At 27.4% G+C, this 20,224-nt stretch overlaps 1 long non-coding RNA gene across 3 annotated transcripts; it reads left to right on the top strand.

Annotated features, from left to right (window-relative positions):
- Positions 1-1,423: 1,423 nt before the first annotated feature.
- LOC138357089 (uncharacterized) lies at positions 1,424-8,963 on the top strand. 3 transcript variants are annotated; one of them, XR_011224757.1, is made up of 5 exons: positions 1,424-1,895; positions 2,217-2,302; positions 3,370-3,590; positions 3,714-3,887; positions 6,041-8,963. It is a non-coding gene; the product is annotated as an uncharacterized lncRNA (long non-coding RNA). The 3 variants fall into 3 exon arrangements; XR_011224756.1 differs by lacking the exon at positions 3,714-3,887 and having other exon boundaries at positions 1,425-1,900; XR_011224755.1 differs by lacking the exon at positions 3,714-3,887 and having other exon boundaries at positions 1,426-1,895.
- Positions 8,964-20,224: the final 11,261 nt, after the last annotated feature.

Raw genomic sequence — 20,224 nt, 5'->3', positions numbered from 1 at the left:
TTCTTCAATATTGAAGAATATTCGCCAATATTAAAGAATATTCTCCAATATTGAATATTAATAGTGGAGAATATTCTCCAATATTGAATAATAATATTCTTCAATATTCTTCAATATTGAAGAATATTCTTCAATATTAATCTTCAATATTGAAGAATATTCTTCAATATTGAAGAATATTCTTGAAGAAAGTTCTTTAATATTGGAGAATATTCTTCAATATTGAAGAATATTCTCCAATATTGCAGAATATTCTCCAATATTGAAGAATATTCTCCAATATTGAAGAATATTCTTCAATATTGAAGAATATTCTCCAATATTAAAGAATATTCTTCAATATTGAAGAATATTCTCCAATATTAAAGAATATTCTCCAATATTGAAGAATATTCTCCAATATTGAAGAATAATCTTCAATATTGAAGAATATTCTTTAATATTGGAGAATATTCTTCAATATTGAAGAATACATATATACTATGCAATAATGTAGTGTAGTGTACTGGATTGTTCAGTAGAGTAGTGTACTGTATTTGACTGTAGCCTGTACTGTGCCGTCCACTGTAGTGTACGTAAAAAAATTATACTGTAATGTAGTGTAGTTTACGTTAGTTGAGTATATTGTATTGTACTGTAGTGTACCCTGTAGTGAGGTGTTCTGTACAGTATTATAGTGTAGGGTAGTGTAGTGTATTGTAGTGAACTGTATTCCACTTGAGTGCACTGTAATGTATCGTGTACAGTAGTATATCGTACTGTATTGTAGTGTACAGTACTGTAGTGTATTATATTTAAGTGTAGTGTACCCTGTACCAGAAAAGAATGTACTGTACTCTTGAGTGTACTGTACGTTATTGGTCGGTAAGGTGCTGTACCCTTTACTCTAGTGTAGTTTATGGTACTGTAGTTTGTAGTGTACTGTACTGCACTTGACTGTAGTGTAGTGTAGTATACGGTACTGTCCTGTTGTGTATTGTACTGTAGAGTACTGAGCCCTTTGCTGTTGCGCATCGTATGTTAGTGTACTGTAATGTATAGTAGTGTACTGGAGACTAGTACAATGTATATTAGGCTACTTAAGTTTAATGTGCTATAATGTACTGTGTTGTTCTGTACTTACAGCTTGAATAAGTATTGTTAATATTTAATAATTATAATAGTACTTATTTCGTAATAATTAATGGAAAGTCATCAATTGTGAATGTAATGTAAAAGATTGTTTCACATACATTAGGTATATGTATGTTTCTCATACAATGGGTATACATATTTAAGTGTCAGTAAATAATGTGGATGAATTACTGGAGTATGCAATTAGGAGGAGCCGACCAATGAGAGTACAGCGTGCGAGAATGTGACGTCAAGTGAAAAATTGGAACGTGATTGGCTGTTGAGTCGACCTGCGCGGCGAGGAGCAACGGAACGTTATTTTGACCCTGGTATTCGCAAAGTACTGGTGTACAAGTTAGTGTTAGGGCGTGTTGTTACTCTGAGCTGGTACCCCGTTACCCTTTTGGGGTCGCTAGGGCTGACACACCCCTAGCTTACACCGAATTTGTACACCGTCAAAACGCGAATACATAGGGTCCAAAAACATTAAAATCTGCCGTATATACCCTCTTGAGGGAGTATACGCAGATATTTTAGTCCTGAAATATTAAATGTTAATTACATACTGAATGAAAATTATTTTCAGGTGTATTGTTAGTGAATGAGGTAATGGTGGTAATATGATGCCTCGCATGAAATTGGCCTAGTGGTGATGTATGAATCTTGGAGACTAACGTTGTGATGGGAGCGATGATTTACGTGAGACCTCTGGCAGCCGAGCAGAAGCTGGTGGCAGATGGTTTGGTTAGGAAGATGTGCTACTGATAGCTGGATCATATGTGGTAAGGCAAGTAGTTGTTTATTAGTTATTTTGTTAGGCATTGTAATATTTTATTACGAAACCGTACTTAGTTATTGGAGGAGCACATAGTTTTGTATGTAATGAGATTGAAGTGGTTAATAGTATCTGGCGCGGGGGGCGGCAACCCACAGATAAGAGCTGTCACAGCAGTTGACTATTGAGGTTAGATGGGTTGAAGAGTTGCATTTGAAATGAGGTACATCCGAGAAAATAGTTTATGGTAAGAAGTTTGAAAGGTATGGTATACGGATGATTGCATGATTTCTATTGGTAGGATGCAATAACTGTTGGCTTGTTGCAGGTAATACCGGATAGATTTGTGGGACCCCTTGGCTGTGGAAGAGCACAGCGAGACGCGTCAACTTAAGTGTTAGTGAAGAGTTTGCAGTAAGTGTCTGAATCGTGTTTGGTCTAATTGTCGTAGATAGGTGGGTGGGGATAGGTTGTAAGTTCGGTAACGTTACTAGAGTAAAGGTGTGTTAATGTCTGGTTTGAATATCGTATTAGGGGGCCGAGAGTAGTTATGATAGTGAAATTGAATACTGTTGAGAGGAAGGTAGTCTGGCAGGGGTTAATGTTGAGTTTGTGAAATGATAATGAATTATAAATTGAAAGCGTCCGTTTGTTTAAAAAGGAAAAGTTGTATCAACTTTGTCAACGATGAGGTTAAAATGGTTAAGCTGTAAATATTTAGCGAGTGTTCCATGTTGCAGGGAGAAGTGGGTACAATAACAAAGTATTGAGTAATAAGACTCGTAAACGGTAAATTGAATAGACAGGATGAGTAGGCAATATAAGATGGCATATAAAGACTTTTAAAGGCTCATAACGTGCTTTAAGTGTTGAATCGTACCTGACATAATAGTTTATTAACTAGTTTACGACTTACTGTTGGCACTAGGGCAAGTATAGCGTAAGGCAGTAGTGTATATTTAATCGTGACCCACTGTATAAGTACAATGTAAGAAAATGTACGTGATGAGGATAGGCCGTGGTGTAGGGTATTTAGTCGCAATTAGATGTTACATTTCTTTTTAAGACAAAGGGAGTAGATTTGCGGCATGGAATAGATAAGTGTCTTGTTGTTTTTGAATAGCGGAGTTGGCGGGTATTGTGAGGTTGACGGGTGGTTAAATACCCCATTGGCAGTTTTACCACTACTACAGCCCATATCGGGTATCATCGCGAGTGTTTTAATTGAAAACACTATAGCCTTAAAGTGTCATTTAGCATTTTTTGATGTAGACAAATTATTTTTGCTTGAGGATGCAGTTGGTTCTTGAAAGTGCTTAAGTCTAGTGAATAAGTGTCGATAGTGTTTGGACTTAGAAATCGCGCGGGCCGTGTCTTTAAAATGTGTTGATAGTGCGGTTGGATAGCCAACAGCAATTTCCCCCTCCCGGCAATCATGGAATGGGCACTTTGGTACTTTAAAGGTAAAAAATATATTACAGGTGGCGTATATAGCCTCTTGGATGCATAAGTGGACGAGCCTTGACTGTGTTGAAGAGAGAATTGGATAAGCACGTGGCAAGGATACCTGATGAAGCAGGCTGTGACTGATAGGTCAGGCTGCGAGGAGCCGCGTCCAAGAGCGTGGTTGACGAGTCCGGCAACCAGAAGGCTTGGTGGACGAGCGGGCCGGGGGAACGCTAAGGGCCGGAAGGACCTCAAGGTAAGGTATATATAAACGTCGATATTTTAGTCGTGACCCATAATGAGTACTAAAATATAAATATGAAGTGAAATGTCTTTTAGAAATTGCATGGTTATTATTGAATGTGGCAATTGTTTTAAGGTGAGGGGTTTCGTGAAATGAGTAGTAGAATGTGGAGGAGAGAAACGTTGTGATGGGACCAGTGTTGGACTGATTTGAGTCCGACCGGTGGGAGCCGAGCAGACGCTGGTGGGAGATGTGCGGGTTGAGGTAGATGTGCTACTTGAGTTTGACATGATAGAACAAAATGTTAAGGCAAGTAGTTATTAAATACGTAGTTACGGCTGGTAATATTTGAATGGTAGCTTGGTTAAGTTGTAAATAGATTGTAAAGTGAAATGTTGAGAAGCATAGTAAATATTAGGTGTGGGTTCCCCCCCTCTGATGGTGTAAGAGGTCCAAAAGCCGTTGCATATGCAGGTTTGATGTAAGATTTTAAAAATGTGAATTGAAATGAGCAGTTACAATAAAATAGTTTACTGAAACAAAGTACACGTTGTCATTAAAGTTATGGTATAGGGATGATTGAATGAATGGTATTTGTAGCATAAAGTTTTGCCTTGTTTGAGGTAATATCGTGCCTATTGTCATGACCCCTGGGCTGTGTGGATGACCAGAGGGAGACGCTGGCAGTTCAGTTATCGTCAAGACTTGGTAGTGTGTGAGGTGTTTGGGTGACTTGTTGTGTTGATAGGTTTAAGGTATTTGCCGTTTACTACATAGTAAATGTGAGTGAAATATGTTGTTTGATTTTCACGTTGAGGCGGCGGAGAGTAGTTAGGGTAAGTTAAATGTGACCGGAAATGAGTTTATATTGTGAGAAATGTATTAGTGAAGTGGAAATAGATGGTGTTTTAGTGTTGTATTTTTGTTGATATAACGTGATCGTTGACACAGTTAGGAAATGGTTTAATAATAGAACATGTCATTTAGTGAGTCATGTTTGAGTGAGAAATTGTTGCAATAAGACAAAGTAGGGATTAATAAAGTTACTGTGAAACTGAAAATAGGGGATGAGTCGTAATGTTAATCGCGCATGTAAAGAGCGCGAAAAGCTCATAGTTGAAGGAGTTAGTGTTGAAGCGTACGTTACATAGGTGTTAAATTAAGTAGTTTATGATTACTAACGTAGCCAGAAAGGCAAGTGTACCTGGCTTAAGGGAGTCGTGTATATTGAAGCGGCAGTCACTGTAGAGTTGTAGTTAATGAAATTGACTTTATGACGATAGGCAGTGTTTGACGTGATTGAGTTGGAAATAGGTTAAGTGAAACATTGTTCAATGATGGAGTAGATTTGGGGCATGCAATAATTGTGTGGGTTGTGGAATAACGGATTTGTTGTTGGATGGTGTTATGTTGATATTGTGGTGAAATAAAATTGGCAGTTCGAGCACTACTACAGTGGTGTTATTGGTCATGTCGAGTGGTTTTAATGAAAAGCAAGTAGCGTTAAAATGCGAGTCATTAAGGTGTGTAAAATGTACAGAAATGATAGTTTCGTAAAATCGTTAGGGTTGTATGGTTTCATTTATGGCAAAAATGTGTGTTTTTGGAAAGTTCAGAGTAGTGAATAATTGTCGATAGGGTGAGAGTTTGGGCGTGTTGAAAATTGTTGATAGTGGTGTTGGGGATCGTCTAGTTTTCGAAGAGTGTTTGTGTATTAGAACTACTAATGTTGATAATGGAAATGTGTAGTATATGAATGTTAATAATGGTATAATGAAAATCGGCAGGTGAAAGGCTTGAGTAGCTTAGACGTGGATAACATCGTTTGTAGGTAGTTAAGGGAGAGAGGTGCAAGTGTTGAATGTAGAAGTTGCAGTTTGTTGCATAGAAGGTACCAAAGAATGATGTATTGAGTTTGTTGTAGTGCAGAGTCGTTGATATAGAATGAATGTTGTGTGGGAATGTAATTGTTAATAGTATATAAAAAAGAAATAGACAGAAATTGAGGGGTGGGTGAAGTGCCGTAGAAGGCGGGTCGTTAGTGTGATCATAGAGGACAGTAGATGTGTGGTGAATGATTAGTAAGTAGTTGAAGTAGATGATTAATGAATACATAGTTGTAGGTAGTGGTGATAAGTAAATGAAATATGCATTGTAGGGAATATAAGTGATAGAAACGATAGGTAAATAATAAAATATATGTTGAATGAGAGTGTTACGTGAATGTTCTCTTTAAAACTAAAATACTACAAAGTGTTATGATTTCTAAATGTTATAAAGAATTGTATAGTGAATAGATATGAATGATAAGTGATGTATTATAGTATATAGGTTGAAGAATGGTATATTAATAAATGGGAATAGTTAATTTAAATGTTTGGGGGGGGGGGGGTGTGTTAGTATGGTAAGATAGAAAGTTAGTGGTAAGTGTAATAATAATGTATACCCATATTATGTTCTAGATTTGCGAGAAGATGGTAATAATGGTGGTTGATTGGTAGAGGGACCGCAGGCCAGCGGAGTGTGACGTCGAACTGAAGGAGAGTGTGATGTGCAAGAAATAATATTGTTGAAGACAAGGATGATGCGACGCATATGAAGAGAAAGGCGTATATAATTGCAAAGATACGAAGAAGGGACAATAGAATGTTTTATGGTGACCCAAAATATTCGAGTAATGAAGATGGATTGGAATCGAAACTGTTGTTTAAATATCATTTGTTACGTGTAAGGGGAAAGTGTTAAGGAGAGATGATAATGTAGTGATATTTTGGTATAATATTTAGTAGAGTGTTTAATGAAGTTAAGTATTATATGTTGAAAGAGTGTGCACAATGTTTGTTTTGAAAGAAATGTTGGGTGAAGTTGTTGAAAATGTGTGAAGAGAATGTTATGGAAGGTGTATAGTAAATATGTTGTGGGAGTTAATAATTAGTGTATTAAATGACGTAAATGTATACATTATAAAATGAATGAATTGTGTGATGGTTATAATTGAATGTAAAGTAAAATAATAATAAGTGATTAAGAACAGTGTTTAAATGACGTAATTATGAAAGTTGTAAAGAGACGAATGTTTTAGGTACTGAGAATAAAAAGTAGGAGTTTTTGCTGTGTATGGAGATTGCCTATGTGGGGGGTTGTTTTTAGGCATTATGTGTGAGTGTGAAAGTCGAGATGGATGTTGTGGGTGTTAATTGTTGTTTTTACGTTGGTTATTGTTATGGAGGTTGTTTGATTAGTGTATAGTTGTGTTGTTTGTATTTTATTATGTTGAGTTTGTATGTTTGATGTCATGTGAGTTTTGTTGACATTACGTCCAGGATGAAGTGTTTGAGCCGTTTGTGTGGTATTTAAGCAGCAGGGGTTGAGTTGATAGTGTGAAAATGTAGATTGAGGATATGTAGAATAGAAAATGATCATGTAAGAGGAATGTATGGTAATGTATATAAAGTAAAATAAATGTGAAAATAGGAATTTTATAGAATGTTAAAATAATTTGTAATGAAAGGCAGAAATGATAGTTGATTATAGGAAATTGATGTTGAAAAGTTAATGTTTTAAAGGTGTGTGTGTAAATTGCCAATGATGAGATTGAACTGATGTAAATGTGTATTATAGTTTTGAAATGTAATTATGACAGGTAGTGAAAGAGATTAATATGGAGGAATGATTTTAGGAGAAATATATGGACGTAGGTTATATGTTAATAGTAGTGTAAATATAGTAACTTTGATAATGTGTTTATATATGATAGGTATAGATATATATAAAAGCATAAATACATAGGTGAAAGTAAAACTATATATACCGAAATAGCATAAAAAGAAGGAAATATAGTAAAAATATGGAAGATGTAGTGTAGAAGATGTATATTGATAGGAAAGGTATGGTATGGTAGGATGTCAATGTTTTGGATACATAGGGTGCGTGAAGGAAATGAAACGTAGTTTGTTGTAAGCGTGCTCTGCAGCCAACGTTGTTAGTGTGATAGTTAAGCCGGCGATGTTATTCAGGTATTATATTGATAATGGTCATATAAATATGCGGCCTTGCAGGCGTCGGCTTTATGGATACGTGTTACAAATACGGATCCGTAGCGTTCCTGGTGTCCATTTCAGTTTAGATCCCGAGATCTTAAAGCTGTGTTACTGGTGCTCGCAGATGCTCATTGACACTAAACTGATTCACGGCTCTTAAGGCAGTTTGTTAGGGTTACTATTGAGCTGTAACATGTTTCGGAGGGCAACATACACTGGAGATCACTGTAACGGACTCGGTTAGCATCCTTATAATTTGTCAATCCGGACGCAAGCATGTTGGGCGTTAAGACGTGTTTATTATATTTGAAATATTGTTTGATTTGTATATTGATTTGATAATATATACATAGTGGTCATAAAAATCATTGTTTGGTTGTTTTATATTATTAATTTATTTGAATAGTTGGAAATGAATTATTGCTTGCTAGATCCTTCCCCCTGGAATAACTTGTGGGCTTGACTCAGATACGGTAACTGTTCCTCCCCCCCCCCCCCCCCCCCACCAACCTTTATTGAAAATTGTTTATTTTTGTGTGTTTTTCCCGGTAAAGTTGTGGTCTGGTTGGTAGTTACCTTAGTTCGCTAGCGACTAGTTTCCTGGAAGATGGTTTTCTCTTCCTTTCCCCTCTAGTCACTCCTTTGCCCTGTGGCAGTGTTCCGTGTCAGAGTTCTCCCCACAGGGTATCAGCCTTGCTTTATCCATTAATGACACTTGCCCAGTTAGCTTCCGGAAATGTCCCCCCCCTCCTCTTAGAAACTAATTTCAGCAGTACCCTTAAGGGGTAGGTTGGAGGAGAATATTATGTTTAAGCGTTAATGTGTTTAAATTGAGTGTGGTTGATGTACACTAATATAGTAGTATGTAAGAGTATATTAACGTGAATTGTTAAATTGGATTGTTGTATTTGTACTGAGTGAAATTGTGCGGCTTGAAGGGGTAGAAATTTCCTGAGGTACTAGTGAGTAGTTGACTATTATTTAGTGAAATTGTCTGAAATAACATACATGAAGGTTAATAAATAACTTGACCCAACAATATGTAAGTTTGTATAGTTATTGATAAGTAGTGTACCAGTTCAAATTGTTTTGATGTGTGATATCATTATGATACACTGTACCTCGGAGCTAGAAGAAATGTGGGGCAAGAGTTTAACATTTATATGCTGTGCCTACTATATTAAACAGGATTGTTGTATTGTGTATTTGTAGTCACTGAATGTGTGCGGCGCCACCCCCACCCCCCTTGAGGTTGTGCAAGTAGAGGGGGAGTAGAAATACCCTAAACTACTGTATTCCTTTGAGATACGTTTATTGAGAGAATAATAAATACAATTGAATTGAAGGTTGTTTTGTGTATATTTTTGTTAACAACCTGTTGTGTTGTCTTAGTTACCGGTGATATGTACGTATGTATATAGTGTATTATATATAAACGTGCTTTGATGGAAATTGAAAGGTTTTCATTTTCCACAAAACTATCATTGAAGACGTTTCTGAGGTTGTTTTCCGAAAAAGATACCTCCATTTGTAAACTCTAATAATAAACATTAAATATGATAGACAAAAAATCATTTTCAACACTATTTTAATATTAAACATTGAATAATACTCTTAATTTCATTCTTCATAGTAATAAGAAATATAGTTTGGAGGAATAATAATGAAGAATATTTAGGTATATTGAGTTATGAAGAATAATCGTCAATATTGAAGAATATTCTATAATATTGAAGAATATTCTTAAATATTATTCTTCAATATTATATTGAAGAATATTCTTCAATATTGAAGAATATTCTTTAATATTGAAGAATATTCTTTAATATTGAAGAATATTCTTCAATATTGAAGAATAATATTTAAGAATATTCTTCAATATTGGAGAATATTCTTCAATATTGAAGAATATTCTTTAATATTGAAGAATATTCTTCAATATTGAATAATAATATTGGAGAATATTCTCCAATATTGAAGAATATTCTTCAATATTATTCTTCAATATTGAAGAATATTCTTCAATAATAATATTGAAGAATATTCTTAAATATTATTCTTCAATATTGAAGAATATTCTTCAATATTGAAGAATATTCTTCAATATTGAAGAATATTCAATATTATTCTTCAATATTGAAGAATATTCTTAAATATTATTCTTCAATATTGAATATTGTTCAATATTATTCTTCAATATTGAAGAATATTCTTCAATAATAATAATATTGAAGAATATTCTTCAATAATACTAATATTGAAGAATATTCTTAAATATTATTCTTCAATATTGAAGAATATTCTTCAATATTGAAGAATATTCTTAAATATTATTCTTCAATATTGAAGAATATTCTTCAATATTGAAGAATATTTTTCAATATTGGAGAATATTCTTCAATATTGAAGAATATTCTTCAATATTATTCTTCAATATTGAAGAATATTCTTCAATATTATTCTTCAATAATAATAATATTGAAGAATATTATTCTTCAATATTGAAGAATATTCTTCTATATTGAAGAATATTCTTCAATATTATTCTTCAATATTGAAGAATATTCTTCAATATTGAAGAATATTCTTCAATATTATATTGAAGAATATTCTTCAATATTGAAGAATATTCTTTAATATTGAAGAATATTCTTCAATATTGAAGAATAATATTTAAGAATATTCTCCAATATTGAAGAATATTCTTCAATATTATTCTTCAATATTGAAGAATATTCTTCAATATTATTCTTCAATATTGAAGAATATTCTTCAATAATAATAATATTGAAGAATATTCTTCAATAATAATAATATTGAAGAATATTCTTCAATATTATTCTTCAATATTGAAGAATATTCTTCAATATTGAAGAATATTCTTCAATATTGAAGAATATTCAATATTATTCTTCAATATTGAAGAATATTCTTCTATATTGAAGAATATTCTTCAATATTATATTGAAGAATATTCTTCAATATTGAAGAATATTCTTCAATATTGAAGAATATTCTTCAATATAATATTGAAGAATATTCTTCAATATTGAAGATTATTCTTCAATATTAAAGAATATTCTTCAATATTAAAGAATATTCTTCAATATTAAAGAATATTCTTTAATATTGAAGAATATTCTTCAATATTGAAGAATAATATTTAAGAATATTCTTCAATATTGAAGAATATTCTCCAATATTGAAGAATATTCTTCAATATTATTCTTCAATATTGAAGAATATTGTTCAATATTATTCTTCAATATTGAAGAATATTCTTCAATAATAATAATATTGAAGAATATTCTTCAATAATAATAATATTGAAGAATATTCTTAAATATTATTCTTCAATATTATTCTTCAATAATAATAATATTGAAGAATATTATTCTTCAATATTGAAGAATATTCTTCAATATTGAAGAATATTCTTCAATATTATTCTTCAATATTGAAGAATATTGTTCAATATTATTCTTCAATATTGAAGAATATTCTTCAATAATAATAATATTGAAGAATATTCTTCAATAATAATAATATTGAAGAATATTCTTTAATATTTAAGAATATTCTTCAATATTATTATTATTGAAGAATATTCTTCAATATTATTATTATTGAAGAATATTCTTCAATATTGAAGAATAATATTGAACAATATTCTTCAATATTGAAGAATAATATTGAAGAATATTCTTCAATATTGAAGAATATTCTTCAATATTGAAGAATAATATTGAAGAATATTCTTCAATATTGAAGAATAATATTTAAGAATATTCTCCAATATTGAATAATAATATTGGAGAATATTCTCCAATATTGAAGAATAATCTTCAATATTATTCTTCAATATTGAAGAATATTCTTCAATATTGAAGAATATTCTTCAATATTATTCTTCAATATTGAAGAATATTCTTCAATATTGGAGAATATTCTTCAATATTATTCTTCAATATTGAAGAATATTCTTCAATATTATTCTTCAATAATAATAATATTGAAGAATATTATTCTTCAATATTGAAGAATATTCTTCAATATTGAAGAATATTCTTCAATATTAATCTTCAATATTGAAGAATATTCTTCTATATTGAAGAATATTCTTCAATATTATTCTTCAATAATAATAATATTGAAGAATATTATTCTTCAATATTGAAGAATATTATTCATCAATATTGAAGAATATTCTTCAATATTGAAGAATATTCTTCAATATTGAAGAATAATATTGAAGAATATTCTTCAATATTGAAGAATAATATTGAAGAATATTCTTCAATATAGAAGAATATTCTTCAATATTGAAGATTAATATTGAAGAATATTCTTCAATATTGAAGAATATTCTTCAATATTGAAGAATATTCTTCAATATTGGAGAATATTCTTCAATATTGGAGAATATTCTCCAATATTATTATTCAATATTGGAGAATATTCTTCAATATTGAAGAATATTCTTCAATATTATTCTTCAATATTGAAGAATATTCTTCAATATTGAAGAATAATATTGAAGAATATTCTCCAATATTGAAGAATATTCTTCAATATTGAAGAATATTCTTCAATATTGAAGATTAATATTGAAGAATATTCTTCAATATTGAAGAAAATTCTTCAATATTGAAGAATAATATTCTTCAATATTATTATTATTGAAGAATAATATTGAAGAATATTCTTCAATATTGAAGAATAATATTGAAGAATATTCTCCAATATTGAAGAATATTCTTCAATATTGAAGAATATTCTTCAATATTGAAGAATAATATTCTTCAATATTATTATTATTGAAGAATAATATTGAAGAATAATATTTAAGAATATTCTTCAATATTGGAGAATATTCTTCAATATTGAAGAATATTCTCCAATATTGAATAATAATATTGGAGAATATTCTCCAATATTGAAGAATATTCTTCAATATTATTCTTCAATATTGAAGAATATTCTTCAATATTATTCTTCAGTATTGAAGAATATTCTTCAATAATAATAATATTGAAGAATATTCTTCAATAATAATAATATTGAAGAATATTCTTAAATATTATTCTTCAATATTGAAGAATATTCTTCAATATTGAAGAATATTCTTCAATATTATTCTTCAATATTGAAGAATATTCTTCAATATTGAAGAATATTCTTCAATATTGAAGACTATTCTTAAATATTATTCTTCAATATTGAAGAATATTCTTCAATATTGAAGAATATTCTTCAATATTATTCTTCAATATTGAAGAATATTCTTCAATATTATTCTTCAATAATAATAATATTGAAGAATATTATTCTTCAATATTTAAGAATATTCTTCAATATTGAAGAATATTCTTCAATATTGGAGAATATTCTTCAATATTATTCTTCAATATTGAAGAATATTCTTCAATATTATTCTTCAATAATAATAATATTGAAGAATATTATTCTTCAATATTGAAGAATATTCTTCAATATTGAAGAATATTCTTCAATATTAATCTTCAATATTGAAGAATATTCTTCAATATTGAAGAATATTCTTCAATATTGAAGAATATTCTTCAATATTGAAGAATATTCTTCAATATTGAAGAATATTCTTCAATATTGGAGAATATTCTTCAATATTATTCTTCAATATTGAAGAATATTCTTCAATATTGAAGAATATTCTTCAATATTGGAGAATATTCTTCAATATTGAAGAATATTCTCCAATATTGAATAATAATATTGGAGAATATTCTCCAATATTGAAGAATATTCTCCAATATTGAAGAATATTCTTCAATATTGAAGAATATTCTTCAATATTGAAGAATATTCTTCAATATTAATCTTCAATATTGAAGAATATTCTTCTATATTGAAGAATATTCTTCAATATTATTCTTCAATATTGAAGAATATTCTTCAATATTATTCTTCAATATTGAAGAATATTCTTCAATATTGAAGAATATTCTTCAATATTGATGAATAATATTCTTCAATATTGAAGAATAATATTCTTCAATATTATTATTATTGAGGAATAATATTGAAGAATATTCTTTAATATTGAAGAATATTCTTCAATATTGGAGAATATTCTTCAATATTATTCTTCAATATTATTCTTCAATATTGAAGAATATTCTTCAATATTGGAGAATATTCTTCAATATTGAAGAATAATCTTCAATATTATTCTTCAATAATAATAATATTGAAGAATATTCTTAAATATTATTCTTCAATATTGAAGATTATTCTTCAATATTGAAGAATATTCTTTAATATTGAAGAATATTCTTCAATATTGGAGAATATTCTTCAATATTGAAGAATATTCTTCAATATTATTCTTCAATATTGAAGAATATTCTTCAATATTGGAGAATATTCTTCAATATTGCAGAATATTCGCCAATATTAAAGAATATTCTCCAATATTGAATAATAATATTCTTCAATATTGAAGAATAATATTGAAGAATATTCTTCAATATTGAAGAATATTCTTCAATATTGAAGAATATTCTTTAATATTGAAGATTAATATTGAAGAATATTCTTCAATATTGAAGAATAATATTGAAGAATATTCTTCAATATTGAAGAATATTCTTCAATATTAATCTTCAATATTGAAGAATATTCTTCAATATTGAAGATTATTCTTCAATATTGAAGAATAATATTGAAGAATATTCTTCAATATTGAAGAATATTATTATTCAATATTGGAGAATATTCTCCAATATTATTATTCAATATTGGAGAATATTCTTTAATATTGGCGAATATTCTTCAATATTGAAGAATATTCTCCAATATTGAAGAATATTCTTCAATATTGAAGAATAATATTGAAGAATATTCTCCAATATTGAAGAATATTCTTCAATATTAAAGAATATTCTTCAATATTGAAGAATAATCTTCAATATTATTCTTCAATATAATATTGAAGAATATTCTTCAATATTGAAGAATATTCTTCAATATTGAAGAATATTCTTCAATATTATTCTTCAATATTGAAGAATATTCTTCAATATTGAAGAATATTCTTCAATATTGAAGAATAATCTTCAATATTGATGAATAATATTGAAGAATATTCTTCAATATTGAAGAATATTCTTCAATATTGAAGAATATTCTTCAATATTGAAGAATATTCTCCAATATTGAAGAATATTCTTCAATATTGAAGAATAATATTGAAGAATATTCTCCAATATTGAAGAATATTCTTCAATATTAAAGAATATTCTTCAATATTGAAGAATATTCTTTAATATTATTCTTCAATATAATATTGAAGAATATTCTTCAATATTGAAGAATATTCTTCAATATTGAAGAATATTCTTCAATATTATTCTTCAATATTGAAGAATATTATTATTCAATATTGGAGAATATTCTTTAATATTGGCGAATATTCTTCAATATTGAAGAATATTCTCCAATATTGAAGAATATTCTTCAATATTGAAGATTAATATTGAAGAATATTCTTCAATATTGAAGAATATTCTCCAATATTGAAGAATATTCTTCAATATTAAAGAATATTCTTCAATATTGAAGAATATTCTTCAATATTATTCTTCAATATAATATTGAAGAATAATCTTCAATATTGAAGAATAATCTTCAATATTGAAGAATATTATTTAAGAATATTCTTCAATATTATTATTATTGAAGAATAATATTGAAGAATATTCTTCAATATTGAAGAATATTCTTCAATATTATTCTTCAATAATAATAATATTGAAGAATATTATTCTTCAATATTGAAGAATATTATTCTTCAATATTGAAGATTATTATTCTTCAATATTGAAGAATATTCTTAAATATTGAAGAATATTCTTCAATATTGAAGAATAATATTGAAGAATATTCTTCAATATTGAAGAATAATATTGAAGAATATTCTTCAATATTGAAGAATATTCTCCAATATTGAAGAATATTCTTCAATATTCAAGAATATTCTCCAATATTGAAGAATATTCTTCAATATTGAAGATTAATATTGAAGAATATTCTTCAATATTGAAGAATAATATTCTTCAATATTATTATTATTGAAGAATAATATTGAAGAATATTCTTAAATATTAATCTTCAATATTGAAGAATATTCTTCAATATTAATCTTCAATATTGAAGAATATTCTTCAATATTGAAGAATATTCTTCAATATTAATCCTAAATATTGAAGATTATTCTTCAATATTGAAGAATATTCTTCAATATTGAAGAATATTCTTCAATATTGAAGAATATTCTTCAATATTGAAGAATAATATTGAAGAATATTCTTCAATATTGAAGAATAATATTGAAGAATATTATTATTCAATATTGAAGAATATTCTTCAATATTGAAGATTAATATTGAAGAATATTCTTCAATATTGAAGAATATTATTCAATATTGAAGAATATTGTCCAATATTGAAGAATATTCTTAAATATTGAAGAATATTCTCCAATATTGAAGAATAATATTGAAGAATATTCTTCAATATTGAAGAATATTCTTCAATATTGGAGAATATTCTTCAATATTGAAGAATATTCGCCAATATTAAAGAATATTCTCCAATATTGAATAATAATATTGGAGAATATTCTCCAATATTGAATAATAATATTCTTCAATATTATTCTTCAATATTGAAGAATATTCTTCAATATTGAAGAATATTCTTCAATATTATTCTTCAATATTGGAGAATATTCTTCAATATTAATCTTCAATATTTAAGAATATTCTTCAATATTGGAGAATATTCTTCAATATTGAAGAATATTCTTCAATATTAATCTTCAATATTGAAGAATATTCTTCAATATTAATCTTCAATATTGAAGAATATTCTTCAATATTGAAGAATATTCTTCAATATTATTCTTCAATATTGAAGAATATTCTTCAATATTATTCTTCAATATTGAAGAATATTCTTCAATATTATTCTTCAATAATAATAATATTGAAGAATATTCTTCAATATTGAAGAATATTCTTCAATATTGAAGAATATTCTTCAATATTAATCTTCAATATTGAAGAATATTCTTCAATATTGAAGAATAATATTGAAGAATATTCTTCAATATTGAAGAATATTCTTCAATATTGAAGATTAATATTGAAGAATATTCTTCAATATTGAAGATTAATATTGAAGAATATTCTTCAATATTGAAGAATATTCTCCAATATTGAAGAATATTCTTAAATATTGAAGATTAATATTGAAGAATATTCTCCAATATTGAAGAATAATATTGAAGAATATTCTTCAATATTGAAGAATATTCTTCAATATTGGAGAATATTCTTCAATATTGAATAATATTCTTCAATATTGAAGAATATTCTTCAATATTAATCTTCAATATTGAAGAATATTCTTCAATATTGAAGAATATTCTTCAATATTATTCTTCAATATTGAAGAATATTCTTCAATATTATTCTTCAATATTGGAGAATATTCTTCAATATTATTCTTCAATATTTAAGAATATTCTTCAATATTGGAGAATATTCTTCAATATTGAATAATATTCTTCAATATTGAAGATTAATATTGAAGAATATTCTTCAATATTAATCTTCAATATTGAAGAATATTCTTCAATATTGAAGAATATTCTTCAATATTATTCTTCAATATTGAAGAATATTCTTCAATATTATTCTTCAATATTGGAGAATATTCTTCAATATTATTCTTCAATATTTAAGAATATTCTTCAATATTTAAGAATATTCTTCAATATTGGAGAATATTCTTCAATATTGAAGAATATTCTTCAATATTGAAGAAAATTCTTCAATATTATATTGAAGAATAATATTGAAGAATATTCTTCAATATTGAAGAATAATATTGAAGAATATTCTTCAATATTATTCTTCAATATTGGAGAATATTCTTCAATATTAATCTTCAATATTTAAGAATATTCTTCAATATTGGAGAATATTCTTCAATATTGAAGAATATTCTTCAATATTAATCTTCAATATTGAAGAATATTCTTCAATATTGAAGAATATTCTTCAATATTGAAGAATATTCTTAAATATTATTCTTCAATATTGAAGAATATTCTTCAATATTGAAGAATATTCTTCAATATTGGAGAATATTCTTCAATATTGGAGAATATTCTCCAATATTGAAGAATAATATTGAAGAATATTCTTCAATATTGAAGAATATTCTTCAATATTAATCTTCAATATTGAAGAATATTCTTCAATATTATTATTATTGAAGAATAATATTGAAGAATATTCTTAAATATTAATCTTCAATATTGAAGAATATTCTTCAATATTGAAGAATATTCTTCAATATTGGAGAATATTCTTCAATATTGGAGAATATTCTCCAATATTGAAGAATAATATTGAAGAATATTCTTCAATATTGAAGAATATTCTTCAATATTAATCTTCAATATTGAAGAATATTCTTCAATATTATTATTATTGAAGAATAATATGGAAGAATAATCTTCAATATTGAAGAATATTCTTCAATATTATTCTTCAATAATAATAATATTGAAGAATATTCTTAAATATTATTCTTCAATATTGAAGAATATTCTTTAATATTGAAGAATATTCTTCAATATTGAAGAATATTCTTCAATATTATTCTTCAATATTGGAGAATATTCTCCAATATTGAAGAATATTCTCCAATATTGAAGAATATTCTCCAATATTGAAGATTATTCTCCAATATTGAAGAATATTCTCCAATATTGAAGAATATTCTCCAATATTGAAGAATATTCTTCAATATTGAAGAATATTCTTCAATATTAATCTTCAATATTGAAGAATATTCTTCAATATTGAAGAATATTCTTCAATATTGGAGAATATTCTTCAATATTGGAGAATATTCTCCAATATTGAAGAATAATATTGAAGAATATTCTTCAATATTGAAGAATATTCTTCAATATTAATCTTCAATATTGAAGAATATTCTTCAATATTGAAGAATATTCTCCAATATTAAAGAATATTCTCCAATATTGAAGAATATTCTCCAATATTGAATAATAATCTTCAATATTGAAGAATAATATTGAAGAATATTCTTCAATATTGAAGAATATTCTTCAATATTGAAGATTAATATTTAAGAATATTCTTCAATATTATTCTTCAATAATAATAATATTGAAGAATATTATTCTTCAATATTGAAGAATATTCTTCAATATTAATCTTCAATATTGAAGAATATTCTTCAATATTGGAGAATATTCTTGAATATTGAAGATTATTCTTCAATATTGGAGAATATTCTTCAATATTGAAGAATATTCGCCAATATTAAAGAATATTCTCCAATATTGAATATTAATAGTGGAGAATATTCTCCAATATTGAATAATAATATTCTTCAATATTCTTCAATATTGAAGAATATTCTTCAATATTAATCTTCAATATTGAAGAATATTCTTCAATATTGAAGAATATTCTTGAAGAAAGTTCTTTAATATTGGAGAATATTCTTCAATATTGAAGAATATTCTCCAATATTGCAGAATATTCTCCAATATTGAAGAATATTCTCCAATATTGAAGAATATTCTTCAATATTGAAGAATATTCTCCAATATTAAAGAATATTCTTCAATATTGAAGAATATTCTCCAATATTAAAGAATATTCTCCAATATTGAAGAATATTCTCCAATATTGAAGAATAATCTTCAATATTGAAGAATATTCTTTAATATTGGAGAATATTCTTCAATATTGAAGAATACATATATACTATGCAATAATGTAGTGTAGTGTACTGGATTGTTCAGTAGAGTAGTGTACTGTATTTGACTGTAGCCTGTACTGTGCCGTCCACTGTAGTGTACGTAAAAAAATTATACTGTAATGTAGTGTAGTTTACGTTAGTTGAGTATATTGTATTGTACTGTAGTGTACCCTGTAGTGAGGTGTTCTGTACAGTATTATAGTGTAGGGTAGTGTAGTGTATTGTAGTGAACTGTATTCCACTTGAGTGCACTGTAATGTATCGTGTACAGTAGTATATCGTACTGTATTGTAGTGTACAGTACTGTAGTGTATTATATTTAAGTGTAGTGTACCCTGTACCAGAAAAGAATGTACTGTACTCTTGAGTGTACTGTACGTTATTGGTCGGTAAGGTGCTGTACCCTTTACTCTAGTGTAGTTTATGGTACTGTAGTTTGTAGTGTACTGTACTGCACTTGACTGTAGTGTAGTGTAGTATACGGTACTGTCCTGTTGTGTATTGTACTGTAGAGTACTGAGCCCTTTGCTGTTGCGCATCGTATGTTAGTGTACTGTAATGTATAGTAGTGTACTGGAGACTAGTACAATGTATATTAGGCTACTTAAGTTTAATGTGCTATAATGTACTGTGTTGTTCTGTACTTACAGCTTGAATAAGTATTGTTAATATTTAATAATTATAATAGTACTTATTTCGTAATAATTAATGGAAAGTCATCAATTGTGAATGTAATGTAAAAGATTGTTTCACATA

The sequence above is a fragment of the Procambarus clarkii genome, chromosome 76 (genome assembly GCF_040958095.1).
Source record: "Procambarus clarkii isolate CNS0578487 chromosome 76, FALCON_Pclarkii_2.0, whole genome shotgun sequence".
Lineage (NCBI taxonomy): Eukaryota > Metazoa > Arthropoda > Malacostraca > Decapoda > Cambaridae > Procambarus > Procambarus clarkii.
Note: the sequence above shows the minus strand (reverse complement) of the source record. Positions and strands in the feature narration are given on the sequence as shown.